Raw genomic sequence first — 15,243 nt, forward strand, 5'->3', positions numbered from 1 at the left:
AACCACCTGCCTGTTCAAGCGGTTGGGGCTGGGGTGGAAAAGCAATGACGTCCACGACGAGCGAATACCCATATTTTATTCACTCGGTATTTTAGAATGGGAGTACTTAAGAGACTTGCAACAAACCTTACGCATAATTTCAAACCCTTAAGAAACTTTTTCTAGCTGGCGAGTCCCATAAAATGTCGAAACGAAAAAAGTTCACCCCTTACTAAATTTTCGCTATTCATGCACCAGAACTGCCGTATGAAGCATGACGTTTTAATTTATTACTTCTTTACTACTAACTGTATTCGCCACCTTTTCGCAGCCATTATTGACGTATACGACTGAATGTGCCAAAAAATTATATCATTTTACGACATATAGTTCAGGATACATGATGTCATGAACGGTGAGACGCATGAAAAAGTGTCGCATCACACAAGACATTTAAATTTATTACTTTTTTGGTATTAACTCTATTCGCAACACATTTCGCAGATAGTATCCAAATATTCCAGTGAATGTACCAGCGACTCTATGTTATTGTACAGCACTTAATTCAGGGGATAGGACGTCATGAAATTGAGATGCGTAAAATGAAACTTCAGGAACCAATTCGGTAGAGATAGAGATAAAATATCTGTACAAATAGGTGTGGAACATGTTAAATATATGTGACATGCACGTACTCCGCAAAGCCATGGGGAAAAATGTCATCGTAAAATCCTGGAAACTTTTCAACCACATCTGGTGCACATACTAGTTATAATCTGTAATAAATACTGTGGTGGTAAGAACCACCAGTGTCCTGTTGGGGTGAGCGTGAAAACGTTGAGAGAGAAGGGGGGAGGTGGAGGAACAGTGAGGGGGAAGGAGGAGATGGGCAGGGAGAAAGGGGAGGAGGAGGAGGAGGAGGGGAAGTGGAGGAGGAGGAGGAGGAGGAGAAGTGGAGGAGGAGGAGGAGGAGGAGAAGTGGAGGAGGAGGAGGAGGAGAAGTGGAGGAGGAGAAGTGGAGGAGGAGAAGTGGAGGAGGAGAAGTGGAGGAGGAGAAGTGGAGGAGGAAGAGGAGGAGGAGGAAACAGAGAGAGCGGGAGTAGGTGATGGAATTAGAGGAGAGAGGCGGGGATACAGAAGGGGAAGGAGCAGGTGGACAACGGTTGGAAGAGCAGGTTGCCAAGGAGAGGCAGGGAGGAGATGGACTGGCAGTGGGGCATGAGGATATGGACATAGAGTGTGGTGTGGTGAAAGTGGTAGACAATGGGGTGAAGGAGGAGATGAACTAATACAAGACTGGAATAAATAGGGACCTGGGCAATGTCAGCTATTAGTAATAATAAAGACTAAAACTGGCATTTAAATTTTGATTTCTTGTAAATCTGATTAGATTTGAAATGCTATCATAGGAAGGGAGAAAACTTCCCCAACCTACACGCTGAAAAATTTGTCTTAATGCCGCTACTGTTTTCGCACTGTGGTTAGGAGTCCGAGCAAAACTTTATCTCGCCCTGTAACTGTGTGGGTAAGAAAATTCGAAAGCAGAAGGGAAACAAGAACATGCGGCTTTCAACATAACCACGGCTAGTGAAGCGCTCTACGGTATTCAAACCAATCTTGAGGCTGATGGCAGCTGTTGTTGGTGGGAGAGCTCCCGGGCCAGCAGCCCAGCAGCCCCAACAAGCGGCCGTGCCGCGCTCAGCCTCTGCTGGCAGCGTGCCCGCGCGACCGCCCTGCCCCTTCTCGGCCCGCATTACATGGTAATGGGCTGCGGCCGCGGTCGCGACTTAATTCAAGGTGAAGGAGCACCGCTGGCAACACCTCCGATACCTCTCTGCTACACCGCGTCGTCACCTTACTCAGTATGCTATCACAGCAGAAGGCCCTCGCATGCAAGCACATGCTACTAACCTCTCGTCTCAGATCATTAAGAATTCGTCCAACGAAGAGATTTGCAAAATGCTTTAATTGGAGTGTGGCTACATACACTATCCAGACAAAATGTTTTGAGATTGATTTTACTCCTGGCGTAGGAGCAATTCCAGCGCAATAGCTACGGCGGCAGCACACCTAACAATTGTAAACAATACACATGCATTCATATACACTACTAGCCATTATAATTGCAACACCACGAAGATGACGTCCTACCAACGCGAAATTTAACCGACAGGAAGACGATGCTGTGATATGCAAATGATTAGCTCTTCACAGCATTCGCAGAAGGCGCGACACCTACAACGTGCTGAGATGAGGAAAGTTTCCAAGCTATTTCGCATACACAAACAGCAGTTGACCGACGTTGCCTGGTGAAACGTTGTTGTGATGCCTCGTGTAAGGAGGATAAATGCGTACCATCACGTTCCCGACTTTGATAAAGGTCGGATTGTAGCCTATCGCAATTGCGGTTTATCGCATCGCGACATTGCTGCTCGCGTTGGTCGAGATCCAGTCACTGTTGGCAGAATATGGAATCGGTGGGTTCAGGAGGGTAATACGGAACGCCGTGCTGGATCCCAACGGCCTCGTATCACTAGCAGTCGAGATGACAGGCATCTTATATGCATGGCGGTAACAGATCGTGCAACCGCGTCTCGATCCCTGAGTCAACAGATGGGGACGTTGACAACAACCATCTGCACGAACAGTTCGACGACGCTTGCACCAGCATGGACTATCAGCTCGGAGACCATGGCTGCGGTTACCCTTGACGCTGCATCACAGGAAGGAGTGCCTGCGATGGTGTACTTAACGACCAACATGGGGTTACGAATAGCAAAACCATTTTTTCGGATGAATCCAGGTTCTGTTTACAGCATCATGATGGTCGCATCCGTGTTTGGCGACATCGCGGTGAACGCACATTAGAAGCGTGTATTCGTCATCGCCATACTGGCGTATCACGCGGCGTGATGATATGGGGTGCCACTGGTTACACGTCTCGGTCACCTCTTGTTCGCATTGATGGCACTTTGAACAGTGGACGTTACGTTTCAAATGTAATACGTCCCGTGGCTCTAGTCTTCATTCTATCACTGCGAAACCCTACGTGTCAGCAAGATAATGCACGATCGCACGTTGCAGGTCCTGTACTGGCTTTGTGGATACAGAAAAAGCTCGACTGCTGCCGTGGCCAGCACATTCTCCAAATCTCACACCAATCGAAAACGTCTAGTCAATGGTGGCCGAGCAACTGGCTCGTCACAATATGCCAGTCACTACTCTTGATGAACTGTGGTATCGTGTTGAAGCTGCATGGGTAGCTGTACCTGTACACGCTATCCAAGCTGTGTTTCACTCAATGCCCAGGCGTGTCAAGGTCAGAGGTGGTTGTTCTGGATACTGATTTCTCACGACCTATGCACCCACATTGCGTGAAAATGCAATCACATGTCAGTTCTGGTTTAATATATTTGTCCAATGAATATCCGTTTATCATCTGCATTTCTTCTTGGTGTAGCAATTTTAATGGCCAGTAGTGTAACAAATAAATAAACACAACTGGATCACGAACTCTTATTTACAGACAACCGGCTGCATCTGCGATGAAGATCATCTTCGGGTCTAGGTTGGAAGAAACAGACAGTAACAATAATGATTTTACAGAAGCGTGAAATTACGAACACAGTAGCATTATCAACAAAATATTTCACACGTAGATGGAGCCGCAAAGTGCATTTTGTCAATGTTGTGTGAAACTTACATGAAACCAAGTATCCAAGTATGTGATGGGGAAAGAATGTTTCGAATAGTCACGTGACATGTGATTAAGTCGTGAGTACATTAATAAAGTGTCAAACTATTTTTCCATGTATAATTCAATTAAAAAAATAATAAAAAATTAGACTTAAGGAACACGTTAATGTACTATATTTCAGCATGAATGCCGCGTTACACAGTAGCGGATAAAAACCAAATGTTATAAACGCACTGACAGGGCGCTGTGCACCGTACACGTACGAGACACAGTGTGTTTGGAAGACTTGGTTTTCCCCATACTGTGTAAAGTATCACTCATGGTGATATTTACAACATAATTGCAGTTACTGTTATTTCGCAACTAGACTCCTTTTCTTCCGCCTGCCCCCTTTTCTCCTTACAGTAAGAGTCCTCAGTGTATTTCTATTCTTAATTAAAATGAAGTCTCAGATGTGTTCCGTAATTATGAAATCTTTTCGAAAATTTGAAATCGAGGACGAAAATATAGCGTTTGCAGTTGCCGTCAGTATGTTTATACCGTCATTCATACTGAAATGTACAACGTTAAGCTGTACTTTAAGTCTGAATTTTTACTTAATTATAGACAGAAAAATAGTGTTATACTGTTATAATGCATTCATCTACGGTTTACGCACATGTCACGTGAATATACGAAACTTTTTCTCTCCGCCACATCCTTAATTCTCATGTTTATGTCAATAACATTGACAAACTGCGCTTACCGGGCCACGAATGTGTGAGTCGATGATAGTTTGCTCTGATTTTTACTATCCGTGAGACAAGTGTTCATAATATCACACTTCAGCAAAATCATTATTGTTATTGCCTTCTTGTTCCAAACTAGACCTGAAGATGATTTGCTGCGCTGATTGCAATCGGCTGTCTGTAAATAAAAGGTCGTGATCCAGATGTGTGTGTCTGTTTATTATAACGAAATGGTCACGGGTCCTAAGCCACTGCGCCAGTTATGAAGATTTGCATTCAACCAGTCAGTTGTGAGCAAGCAGTGTTGAGTACTTTTCAGTCCGATCGTAATGAGTCGTCACTGTTGCTGCACAAATAGCAATGGTGCACCATCTCTAAACCAACTCATTAATACATTCTCCAGAAGGGTTTGAAGAAGAGAAAAGCGAGTGCACGATCTGTCTCGCACACCTTGACTTCCGGGAAAAAAAAGTTTGCCGCGATTTGATTAAAATGCAGAACGCAAACAATTCTTGCTCTGAAAAAAAAAATTACAGATGACGAGACTTGGTGTTATCGAACTCGTATCTTTCAGAAATTCACTTGAAGGGTCAACACTTAGACGACATAATGCACACTGAAGCCAATGCGACGACACCCGAGCTGAATAGCATACGAAAGAAAGGACTTTCTGGCAGTTTCACATCACTGTATGAACCTCCTGTGCGTTGAACTCATGTAAGGACTGATTATGCACAACACCAGAAGCATTAAAAACCACAATCTCAACTATTTCTATCTTTATTAATGTACACCTGGAATTCTGCGTTGAGAGTGAAAAACGTTTAACACGAAACTGAGAGGGACATTTTTTTTCCTTGTTGAAAGACTATTGCTAAACAATGCATACAAAAATGTATTTTCGATCTCCACAAATTTTATCGCAGTACAACAATTTCATTTTCAGCTAACACGCGCTTTTGTAGCTGTATACTGTACACAAAGTCACTCAGAACGAAAAGCACAATTTTCAAGAGCTTCGAATAAATCATTACGCATAACAGGCAACCAATGTTTATTGGTTACAGAGATAAGAGCTAAAAGAATGCACTCCAGATAAATATTCGCAGAAGGTGTTAAGCAAATGTACATGATTAAGATTAAAGTTGATTTTCATAAATTATACCTCCAACTTAAATGCACTTTCGAATTATCTTGACGACACTACTGTGTCGTCTCTTTTGTTTGCATTTTCTTTATAGTCTTCATCTTTCAACAATCTGCACAGGCATACATCTAAAGAGGTAAGGTCAAGGGATATGTGGGCAAGGAATGTAACCATTCTCTTTACACGTTTCTTGGAAATGTTAAATTTAGAATAAGTCTCATCCGGTGACTATATGTTTTCTTCATACGAATAAACATGATGAACACATTACACCATGTATTCTTCCGCCCTTGCTGGAATCTCACAGGGTTGCGTTTCACCTGGATCCGAAGCCAAGTTAGCTCCAATGCAGTCAAATACGATACTAGGAATATATTTTATGCTGTGCGTTACGTGCACTTCACTGAGCGGAAATAAAGGACAACAGCTTTACCGGCGCACTTCGAAAGCACATGCTAGCCATAGCCAGGTGGTCCAACTAAGTTGCAGTGATGCGAGCATTAGCAGTTACGACGTAAGAAAGAGAGGACCAGAGAAATAATAACAACGACAGTTAATTTTTTGCAGAATTCAGCGAAACTCCAGCAATACCGCACGTTTCTTGGCTAACACGATACCGTAATTAAAAACGAGTGATAAAAATACCTAATTTACACACACGGTAATTTTTTGGCCTGGGCTACGTATGGCTTAAGAGCATATAGCACGGATTTCACCACATAGTTAAATATTGAAGCCACTGAAGGTACTACATACAGATATTCGTTTGGTTATCTCCGAGTTCCTTCCATATCCGGAATCGAGGAAAACATTTCACTACGAGTCGATCAACAACAGAATCCACGGAACCATCCGACGGCAACATTTTCTCCTCCTCTTTCATGACGTTCCGTCATACAGGGTGGTCCAATGATAGTGCCCGGGCCAAATATTTTACGAAACAAGCGTCAAACGAAAAAACTAGAAAGAACGAAACTCTTCTAGCTTGGAGGGGGAAACCAGATGACGCTATGATTAGCGCGGTAGATGGCGCTGCCACCGGTCAAACGGATACAACTGCTTTTTTAAAAATAGGAACCCCCATCTTTTATTACATATTCGTGTAGTACGTAAAGAAATATGCATGTTTTAGTTGGACCACTTTTTTCGCTTTGTGATAGAAGTCACAAACATATAGCTCGCAACTTTGTCCTAATCATCATCATTTCATCCCCATAGACGCGCAAGTCGCCGAAGTGGCGTCAAATCGAAAGACTTGCACCCGGCGAACGGCCTACTCGACGGGAGGCCCTAGTCACACGACATTTACATTAAACCGAAAATTTACACTGATGCAGAGAAGAGACAGTGAAAAATAAAAGAACAATATTTGCGTAAGGATACCCACGAAAGTGACTAAACTTAAGGAGGTATCGTCCTCTGCTTTCCGTCCGTCAGTGTCGGAAGGCACTTGATTACGTGAGATTCTGAGCATTTTTATTTCCGTAGTATCGATATCGAAGTATGGTATTGCAGGGTGGTGCCACGTGTATGCACTGCTTTAGCTGTAGTTTAATGTACGTTATCATGATCATCTATTCGTCCAATACCTATGCAGACAACCATGTCTGACAACTTGTGATCATGACAGGCCTCCACGAAACAGAGAATTCCGCGCAAAGCTGGACTAACGTGATGATTTCGTCGATCACGCGCTCATACGCGGCAGCTAACGGCTAAAACTGTAACGGTAGTCACAGAGACATACCATAGCTACCGAGGCTCTTAACTAAGTTGCAAAGGCCAAACGGTTTTCGGTGCGGACGAGCATAGGACCTGGGAGCCAGCGCTTCGATGTCGATCGTTCATCGCATACTGGCCGGAGCGTTCGCTACGGAGCGGCAAGCGAAGCTTAGCCGTGTCGTGCATGGCTGTCGAGTCGCGCCTCTCACTTCGAAAGTTAGTGCACCGTCATTTGTAATAACTCTGGCACGAAAAAACAGTAACATAAAACTGTGCGTAGTCAACAGTTTGATGTCTCTACAGTGTTTTTTTCTGGGAAATGATATAGTAAACTGGATAGCGCGCACGCACGCACCCACACACACACACACACACACACACACACACACACACACACACACACACACACACACACACACACAGAGAGAGAGAGAGAGAGAGAGAGAGAGAGAGAGAGAGAGAGAGAGAGAGAGAATCTGTGATCGAAAACGAGGTTTTCTGGCGTTTATTCCATGTCGCAACCAGAGAAAGACAAATACCTGAACGGGCGTTCGGAGAGGGAGCTGGCAGAACCATTATACTCATTCGTCATTGGAGGTTAAGTGAACGCTGATGACATAAAAGATAATTAGACTGCAAGAAGGTTCTCACTGTTCGGACTGAAGACACGCTAGCGAAAAACACGATCACGTGAAGCGTGCAGGTTACGGCTTCGTCCATGTCCCCGCACCTGGGGTAGGGAGCAGTAAATTCGCCGTTAACTGCGCACCGCTACAGGCCGGAAGAGCGATAAATGGCAGCAGTACTGTAAGAGTCACCTTCTGATGGCTTCCTGAATTGCTGTCAGTGGAGCCAATCAAAAATTATCGGAATTACTGCATCCCGTTGAGAACAAATGATCGTGGCAGTGTCCATATGCGAGCGTCACAGCCCGCGGCAGTCTGTACTGTATGTATTTTATGTTCGTTGCAGCAGAATAAACTTCCATAAACTTCCCGTGTGAGGGGCGCTTCCGAAAGTATCCTCCGAAATCTTCTGCTCATGTGTTTCTTTGATCATTCTGTTAAAATTTGGGAAGCTTTGTAATCCCGATTCTGTATTTTCATTATTCTTCAAGAGGACCGGTAATAAACCTGATATATATATATATATATATATATATATATATATATATTAGACCTGACACTTTAAGTCCGAAAAACACGGAGGCTGTTCTAAGACCATCAGTTGCGTATGGAAGAGGTGACATTTTTACTGAATGTCTAGAGAAGTACAAATGGTCAGTACCCGGTTCGAAGACTGGCACCTGAACCTCAACACAAAGAAATATAGTGTGATGTAATACACATAAATAGACAAGAAGTTACGAAACATCAGTTGACTGGGCGATCGGTAACCAGTAAGTGGATTCAATCACAACTGTCAATGTTCTACGGGAGGCTATCGTTAAGTAATGCAACAGATTTCGTCTCGCCCATTTCGGTTGAAAAGATGCGGAATTTGTTGTGGGACATTTGGAATATTCCCGCTTCAGCCGCTGTAGTTTCATGAAGTTCCGATAACTGACGGCGCTATATGTAGCCTTCGAAATGGCGCCTATTACGGAGGTGCCTTCCAAGCACAGAACTGTCATTTTCTTTTGGCAGAAAACCAGAGCATTGCAGACATTCTTAGGCGCTTGTAAAATGTCTATGGAGACCTGGCAGTGAACGAAAGCACGGCGAGTCGTTGGGCAAGCAGTCTGTTTTCTTCGCAACATGGTCGCGCAGACCTGTCCGATATCACGCGTGCTGGCCGGCCGCATACAGTTGTGACTCCTCCAAGGTTGAAACGTGCGCACCCTCTCATTCGAGGTGATCGATGGATCACAATCGAACACTTCGTTGCTCAAATGGACGACTTTGTTGGTGAAATGAAATGTTGTGTGACGAGGGCCTCCCGTCGGGTAGACCGTTCGCCTGGTGCAAGTCTTTCGATTTGACGCCACTTCGGCGACTTGCGCGTCGATGGGGATGAAAGATGATGATTAGGACAACACAACACCCAGTCCCTGAGCGGAGAAAATCTCCGACCCAGCCGGGAATCGAACCCGGGCCCTTTGGATTGACAGTCTGTCGCGCTGACCACTCAGCTACCGGGGTCGGACACTTTGTTGATAATGCTGCCACACTCGTCCGCCAGTTGGGGCACTCAGAGACGCGTGCGCTTTGGTTTCCTCACCGCCTGACAGAACACCTTTGAGCACTATGGACAATGTGTGTGGAATTGCTTGCGCATTACGAGGCTAATCGTGACTTCGTCGATCATCATCACAGGCGACGTAGCAAGAGTTCACCACTTCGAACCGGAAACAAAACGGCCATGCATGGAGTGGCGCCACACCCACCACCTTTCCTCCGAATAAAAGTTCAAAGCTGCAGCCTCAGCAGGTAAAGTCGTCATGACGGTCTTCTGGGACTATGAAGGGGTCATTCTGTTGGATGACCTCCCTCATGCATCAACTCTGAAGAGTATTACGCTACCGTCAGGAGAACGAAGAAACGAATTCGCCTTGCTCGCAGCCACAAAAACAGAAACAGCTTCTCCATCAAAACGCAAGCCTTCGTCAAGTCTGCTCACCTGACAGCAGCTCACAAAAGTTAATCGGACTGCTCTTCCCCGTCCACCCTACAGCCCGGATTTTCCAGCTTCTGTATGTTTGGCCTAATGACGGTTGCACTCCGCAGGAAGCAGTACTCGCTGATGAGTTTATTGATGCAGTAAGACGTTGGCTCCAATGTCGACCAGTACAGTGGCGCAAGGCTATTGTACTAAACAGAGCGGGGAAAAGTACGGTGTATTGGAAACCTGGATAAAACGAACCTGCTTTCGGAAGAAAATGTGTTGCATTGATTATTAGACGCCCATCGTAGCATGTATCCGGAGCGACAGAAAGGGCAACGAACACGTAACTGTACCTATGGGTAAAACAGACGCCAGATGCAAAATTATTGGAAGAAACTTGACGATTAAGTTCACGCACGAAAGCTGCGCTTACGAAAGCTTACCGAGCGAGGTGGCGCAGTGGTTAGACACTGCACTCGCATTCGGGAGGACGACGGTTCAATCCCGAGTCCGGCCATCCTGATTTAGGTTTTCCGTGATTTACCTAAATAGTTCCAGGCAAATGCTGGGATGGTTCCTCTGAAAGGGCACGGCCGAGTTCCTTCCCCATCCTTCCCTAATCCGAAGAGACCGATGACCTCGCTGTCTGGTCTCCTTCCGCAAAAAAACAACCCAAGTTATGAAAGCTTCATTCAACCAATTCTTGAACACTGTTTGTGGGTGTGGTTTCTTCGACGAGGTGGATTATTTCAAAAGGTGGATCAGAGTGCAATTAAAATTGTGCTTCGTCATTGATTCATGTACACTCCTGGAAATTGAAATAAGAACACCGTGAATTCATTGTCCCAGGAAGGGTCAGATACATCACATGATCACACTGACAGAACCACAGGCACATAGACACAGGCAACAGAGCATACACATGTCGGCACTAGTACAGTGTATATCCACCTTTCGCAGCAATGCAGACTGCTATTCTCCCATGGAGACGATCGTAGAGATGCTGGATGTAGTCCTGTGGAACGGCTTGCCATGCCATTTCCACCTGGCGCCTCAGTTGGACCAGCGTTCGTGCTGGACGTGCAGACCGCGTGAGACGAAGCTTCATCCAGTCCCAAACATGCTCAATGGGGGACAGATCCGGAGATCTTGCTGGCCAGGGTAGTTGACTTACACCTTCTAGAGCACGTTGGGTGGCAGGGGATACATGCGGACGTGCATTGTCCTGTTGGAACAGCAAGTTCCCTTGCCGGTCTAGGAATGGTAGAACGATGGGTTCGATGACGGTTTGGATGTACCATGCACTATTCAGTGTCCCTTCGACGATCACCAGAGGTGTACGGCCAGTGTAGGAGATCGCTCCCCACACCATGATGCCGGGTGTTGGCCCTGTGCGCCTCGATCGTATGCAGTCCTGATTGTGGCGCTCACCTGCACGGCGCCAAACACGCATACGACCATCATTGGCACCAAGGCAGAAGCGACTCTCATCGCTCAAGACGACACGTCTCCATTCGTCCCTCCAATCACGCCTGTCGCGACACCACTGGAGGCGGGCTGCACGATGTTGGGGCGTGAGCGCAAGACGGCCTAACGGTGTGCGGGACCGTAGCCCAGCTTCATGGAGACGGTTGCGAATGGTCCTCGCGGATACCCCAGGAGCAACAGTGTCCCTAATTGCTGGGAAGTGGCGGTGCGGTCCCCTACGGCACTGCATAGGATCCTACGGTCTTGGAGTGCATCCGTGCGTCGCTGCGGTCCGGTCCCAGGTCGACGGGCACGTGCACCTTCCGCCGACCACTGGCGACAACATCGATGTACTGTGGAGACCTCACGCCCCACGTGTTGAGCAATTCGGCGGTACGTCCACCCGGCCTCCCGCATGCCCACTATACGTCCTCGCTCAAAGTCCGTCAACTGCACATACGGTTCACGTCCACGCTGTCGCGGCATGCTACCAGTGTTAAAGACTGCGATGGAGCTCCGTATGCCACGGCAAACTGGCTGACACTGACGGCGGCGGTGCACAAATGCTACGCAGGTAGCGCCATTCGACGGCCAACACCGCGGTTCCTGGTGTGTCCGCTGTGCCGTGCGTGTGATCGTTGCTTGTACAGCCCTCTCGCAGTGTCCGGAGCAAGTATGGTGGGTCTGACACACCGGTGTCAATGTGTTCTTTTTTCCATTTCCAGGAGTGTATTTAGATGCTCAACAAATTAAAGTGTCAGTGTCATGGTGAGTTATTCATTAATCAAACTTCAGAGACCCCCTAGTTTTAAAAAGGTCTTACAAACGTGTTATTTCCTTTAACACATACCTCGAGTAATGTCCAGTACTGTAAGCTCGGATTTATATGGAGATGGAACAAAAATATTTCTTCTTCGTGAAGGGAACAGGAACGGGGAAAATCTATCCCCGTCCAACGTCGTTCGATGACTTGTGAATTATACAGAAGGTCTCAGAAGGAATGGTAAATGATGAACGATATGAAACTTCCTGGCAGATTAAAACTGTGTCCCGGACCGAGAGTCGAACTCGGGACCTTTGCCTTCCGCGGGCAAGTGCTCTGCCATCCGAGCTACCCAAGCACGACTCACGCCCCGTCCTCACAGCTTTATTTCTGCCAGTACCTCGTCTCCTACCTCGCAAACTTAGCAGAAGTAAAGCTGTGAGGACGGGGCGTGAGTCGTGCTTGGGTAGCTCATATGGTAGAGCACTTGCCCGCGAAAGGCAAAGGTCCCGAGTGCGAGTCTCGGTCCGGCACACAGTTTTAGTCTGCGAGGAGGTTTCGTATCAGTGCACACTCCGCTGCAGAGTGAAAATCTCATTCTGGAATGAACGGTATGTCAAGAACGATTACTGGAAACAGAAAGCCTAGTGAACACGGGCTCTAAAATGCATGCCTTACGAGCTACGAGCAGTTTCTCATTTTCGCGACAGTAAAACATGTCTTCCTTTGAAGATGTTCCCATATCACTTAAGGGAAGCATTTTAGCACCCACATTTACTAGACATTTTCGCTCCCACTGACTATTCTACTCATATCCCCAAATACGATCGTCCCACCTGGGACACCCTGTATATGAAGCATTTTCGTCCCCTGCTCTAGACTTCAGAGACGTAAGACTGATAAAGGACAGAGTAACTAGAAAGTATAAAAAAAATATAAAAACAAAAACTACGTAAAAAATATATACAATGAAAACGAAGCACTTGGATCCTATGGATGAATATTTAAACCTGTTTTGTATTTCTTAACAATAGTAGCAATTTAAATTCGTAAAAAGATCAAGCTAATTACTATAATGCAACTTATAATTGCTTTGCCTTGTATACAACATACTACGAAGTTTTACTTATTGTGCATACACAGACTAAAAGAATAGAAAGAACAGATGATTAAATCTTTAGCTCATATGGGAGGGTACAGCGTGCGAAATTTAGCACACAGCGCTGCCACTTCTCGCGGCGACAACCACACAGGCCACGGATTCTAACTGCGCTTGGACGACAGATACGATTATGTCGTTCCACACTCCTGAAACTCCAGCACAGAGTTCATCGATCTTAGCAGCCAGTTAGTGGTACCATTCCAGCCTCTCGGAGATCCATGACGAGGTGTTTCCAAAGGATGAGAAATCGGGAGAACGTGCTGTCCAAGGCAAGAGCTGGCCATCCTCCGTATGGATGTAGGCCAGGGCAGGACCGGTAAAATGCGGACTTGCATTTTGCTGTTGAAATATAAACTGCTCTAAGATCTCTACGAGAAGACACAGGTCCTCGTAAGGAATGTGGTGTCTGTTGCCCAAATTACCCGTTATGTGAACCAGCTGTGGTGTGTCCCCAAAGGGACCCTACACCATCACACCAGGTGTCTCACGATGCAATTTGACAACGTTCTTTCACGAATGAGCCTCCACGTACGGATATGTTCATCATGATGTATGGTGAACCAAGAGTCCTCTGAACCCATGACGTAATAGAACTCCTGTGTCGTGGGTTGTCGCTTGGCGCACCACTATCGGCGTGCTTCCCTGCTGCCTCGCTGAGTGTCCGCGATGCTCAGATATCGTCGCAATGTCAGTGCGCATATTCATTTTGTTGCAAACAAGTTCACTTCCTGAAGCAAGGAACGTGACGGGACTGTATTATCATGCTCGGACGAGCGAACAACGTACCTGTCCTCTTGGACGATAGATGCATGGGAGCATTGAAATCTTGCATGGCGTTGATATGGATTTCGTGAATTCATGAATTCCATATCGCGACCAAGGCGAGCAGCGGTATCACGGAAGGATAAAAAACAACAGTCTCGACGTGCCACGATTCCGCCCTGCAGAATTCAGACACGTGGTGGTAAACTTCTCCATACAAGTCCTTTTGTTTTTACAAACTACACTGAACTGCAGTCTGCATTTTATAACCTCTCCCAAGAAGACTACAATACGAGAAACTACTTACAGCTACAGATAGTAGTTATTTAAGCAAAGTGAGACTGATTTCAAGAGAAACAACCCTGATACTGACAAGTGAATCTCGCCATCGCAGATTTAGTTATAAGTTGGCACATTGGATAGGCCTTGAAAAACTGAACACAGATCAATCGAGAGAACAGGAAGAAGTTGTGTATAACTATGAAAAAATTAAGCAAAATATACAAACTGAGTAGTCCATGCGCAAGATAGGCAACATCAAGGATAGTGTGAGCTCAGGAGCACCGTGGTCCCGTGGTTAGCGTCAGCAGCTGCGGAATGAGAGATCCTTGGTTCACGTCTTCCCTCGAGTGAAAAGTTTAATTTTTTATTTTCAGACCATTATTATCTGTCCGTTCGACCGTCCGATACGAGGTAACTGCACCGCAGTATGGGGACGCTACACCTAAACAAACATCGAAACACACGACGTCAGTAGACTACAGCGCACTGAAGAGAGAGAGTTCCTGTTAACGAGGCTCCCTGGCTGGCAGTTGACTGTTCGCTACTTTGGACGGACAGATAATAATTGTCTGAAAATAAAAAATTAAGCTTTTCACTCGACGGAAGACTTGAACCAAGGACCTCTCGTTCCGCAGCTGCTCACGCTAACCACGGCGCTCCTGAGCTCACACTATCCTTGATGTTGCCTATCTTACGCACGGACTACTCAGTTTGTACATTTTGTTTATTTTTTTCATAGTTCCACACAACTTCTTCCTGTTTTCTCGATTGATCAGTTGTGTTCAGTTTTTCAAGGCCTATCCACGGTGCCAACTTATAGCTACATCTGAGGGGTGTGCGATGGGGAGGTTCCCTTGTGAGAAAATTCCTTTCACAATTATTTCAACGCGTTTCTCCCACTACCTACATATGATTCTCTAGTCACACTCT

At 46.0% G+C, this 15,243-nt stretch overlaps 1 protein-coding gene across 4 annotated transcripts in view; it reads right to left on the reverse strand.

The window, feature by feature from the left end:
• LOC126340904 (disco-interacting protein 2) overlaps positions 1-15,243 on the reverse strand; it is a 1,418,593-nt gene that overhangs the window by 768,041 nt on the left and 635,309 nt on the right. The gene's annotated exons all lie outside the window — the stretch shown is intronic.

This window comes from Schistocerca gregaria, chromosome 1 (assembly GCF_023897955.1).
Source record: "Schistocerca gregaria isolate iqSchGreg1 chromosome 1, iqSchGreg1.2, whole genome shotgun sequence".
Taxonomy (NCBI): Eukaryota; Metazoa; Arthropoda; class Insecta; order Orthoptera; family Acrididae; genus Schistocerca; species Schistocerca gregaria.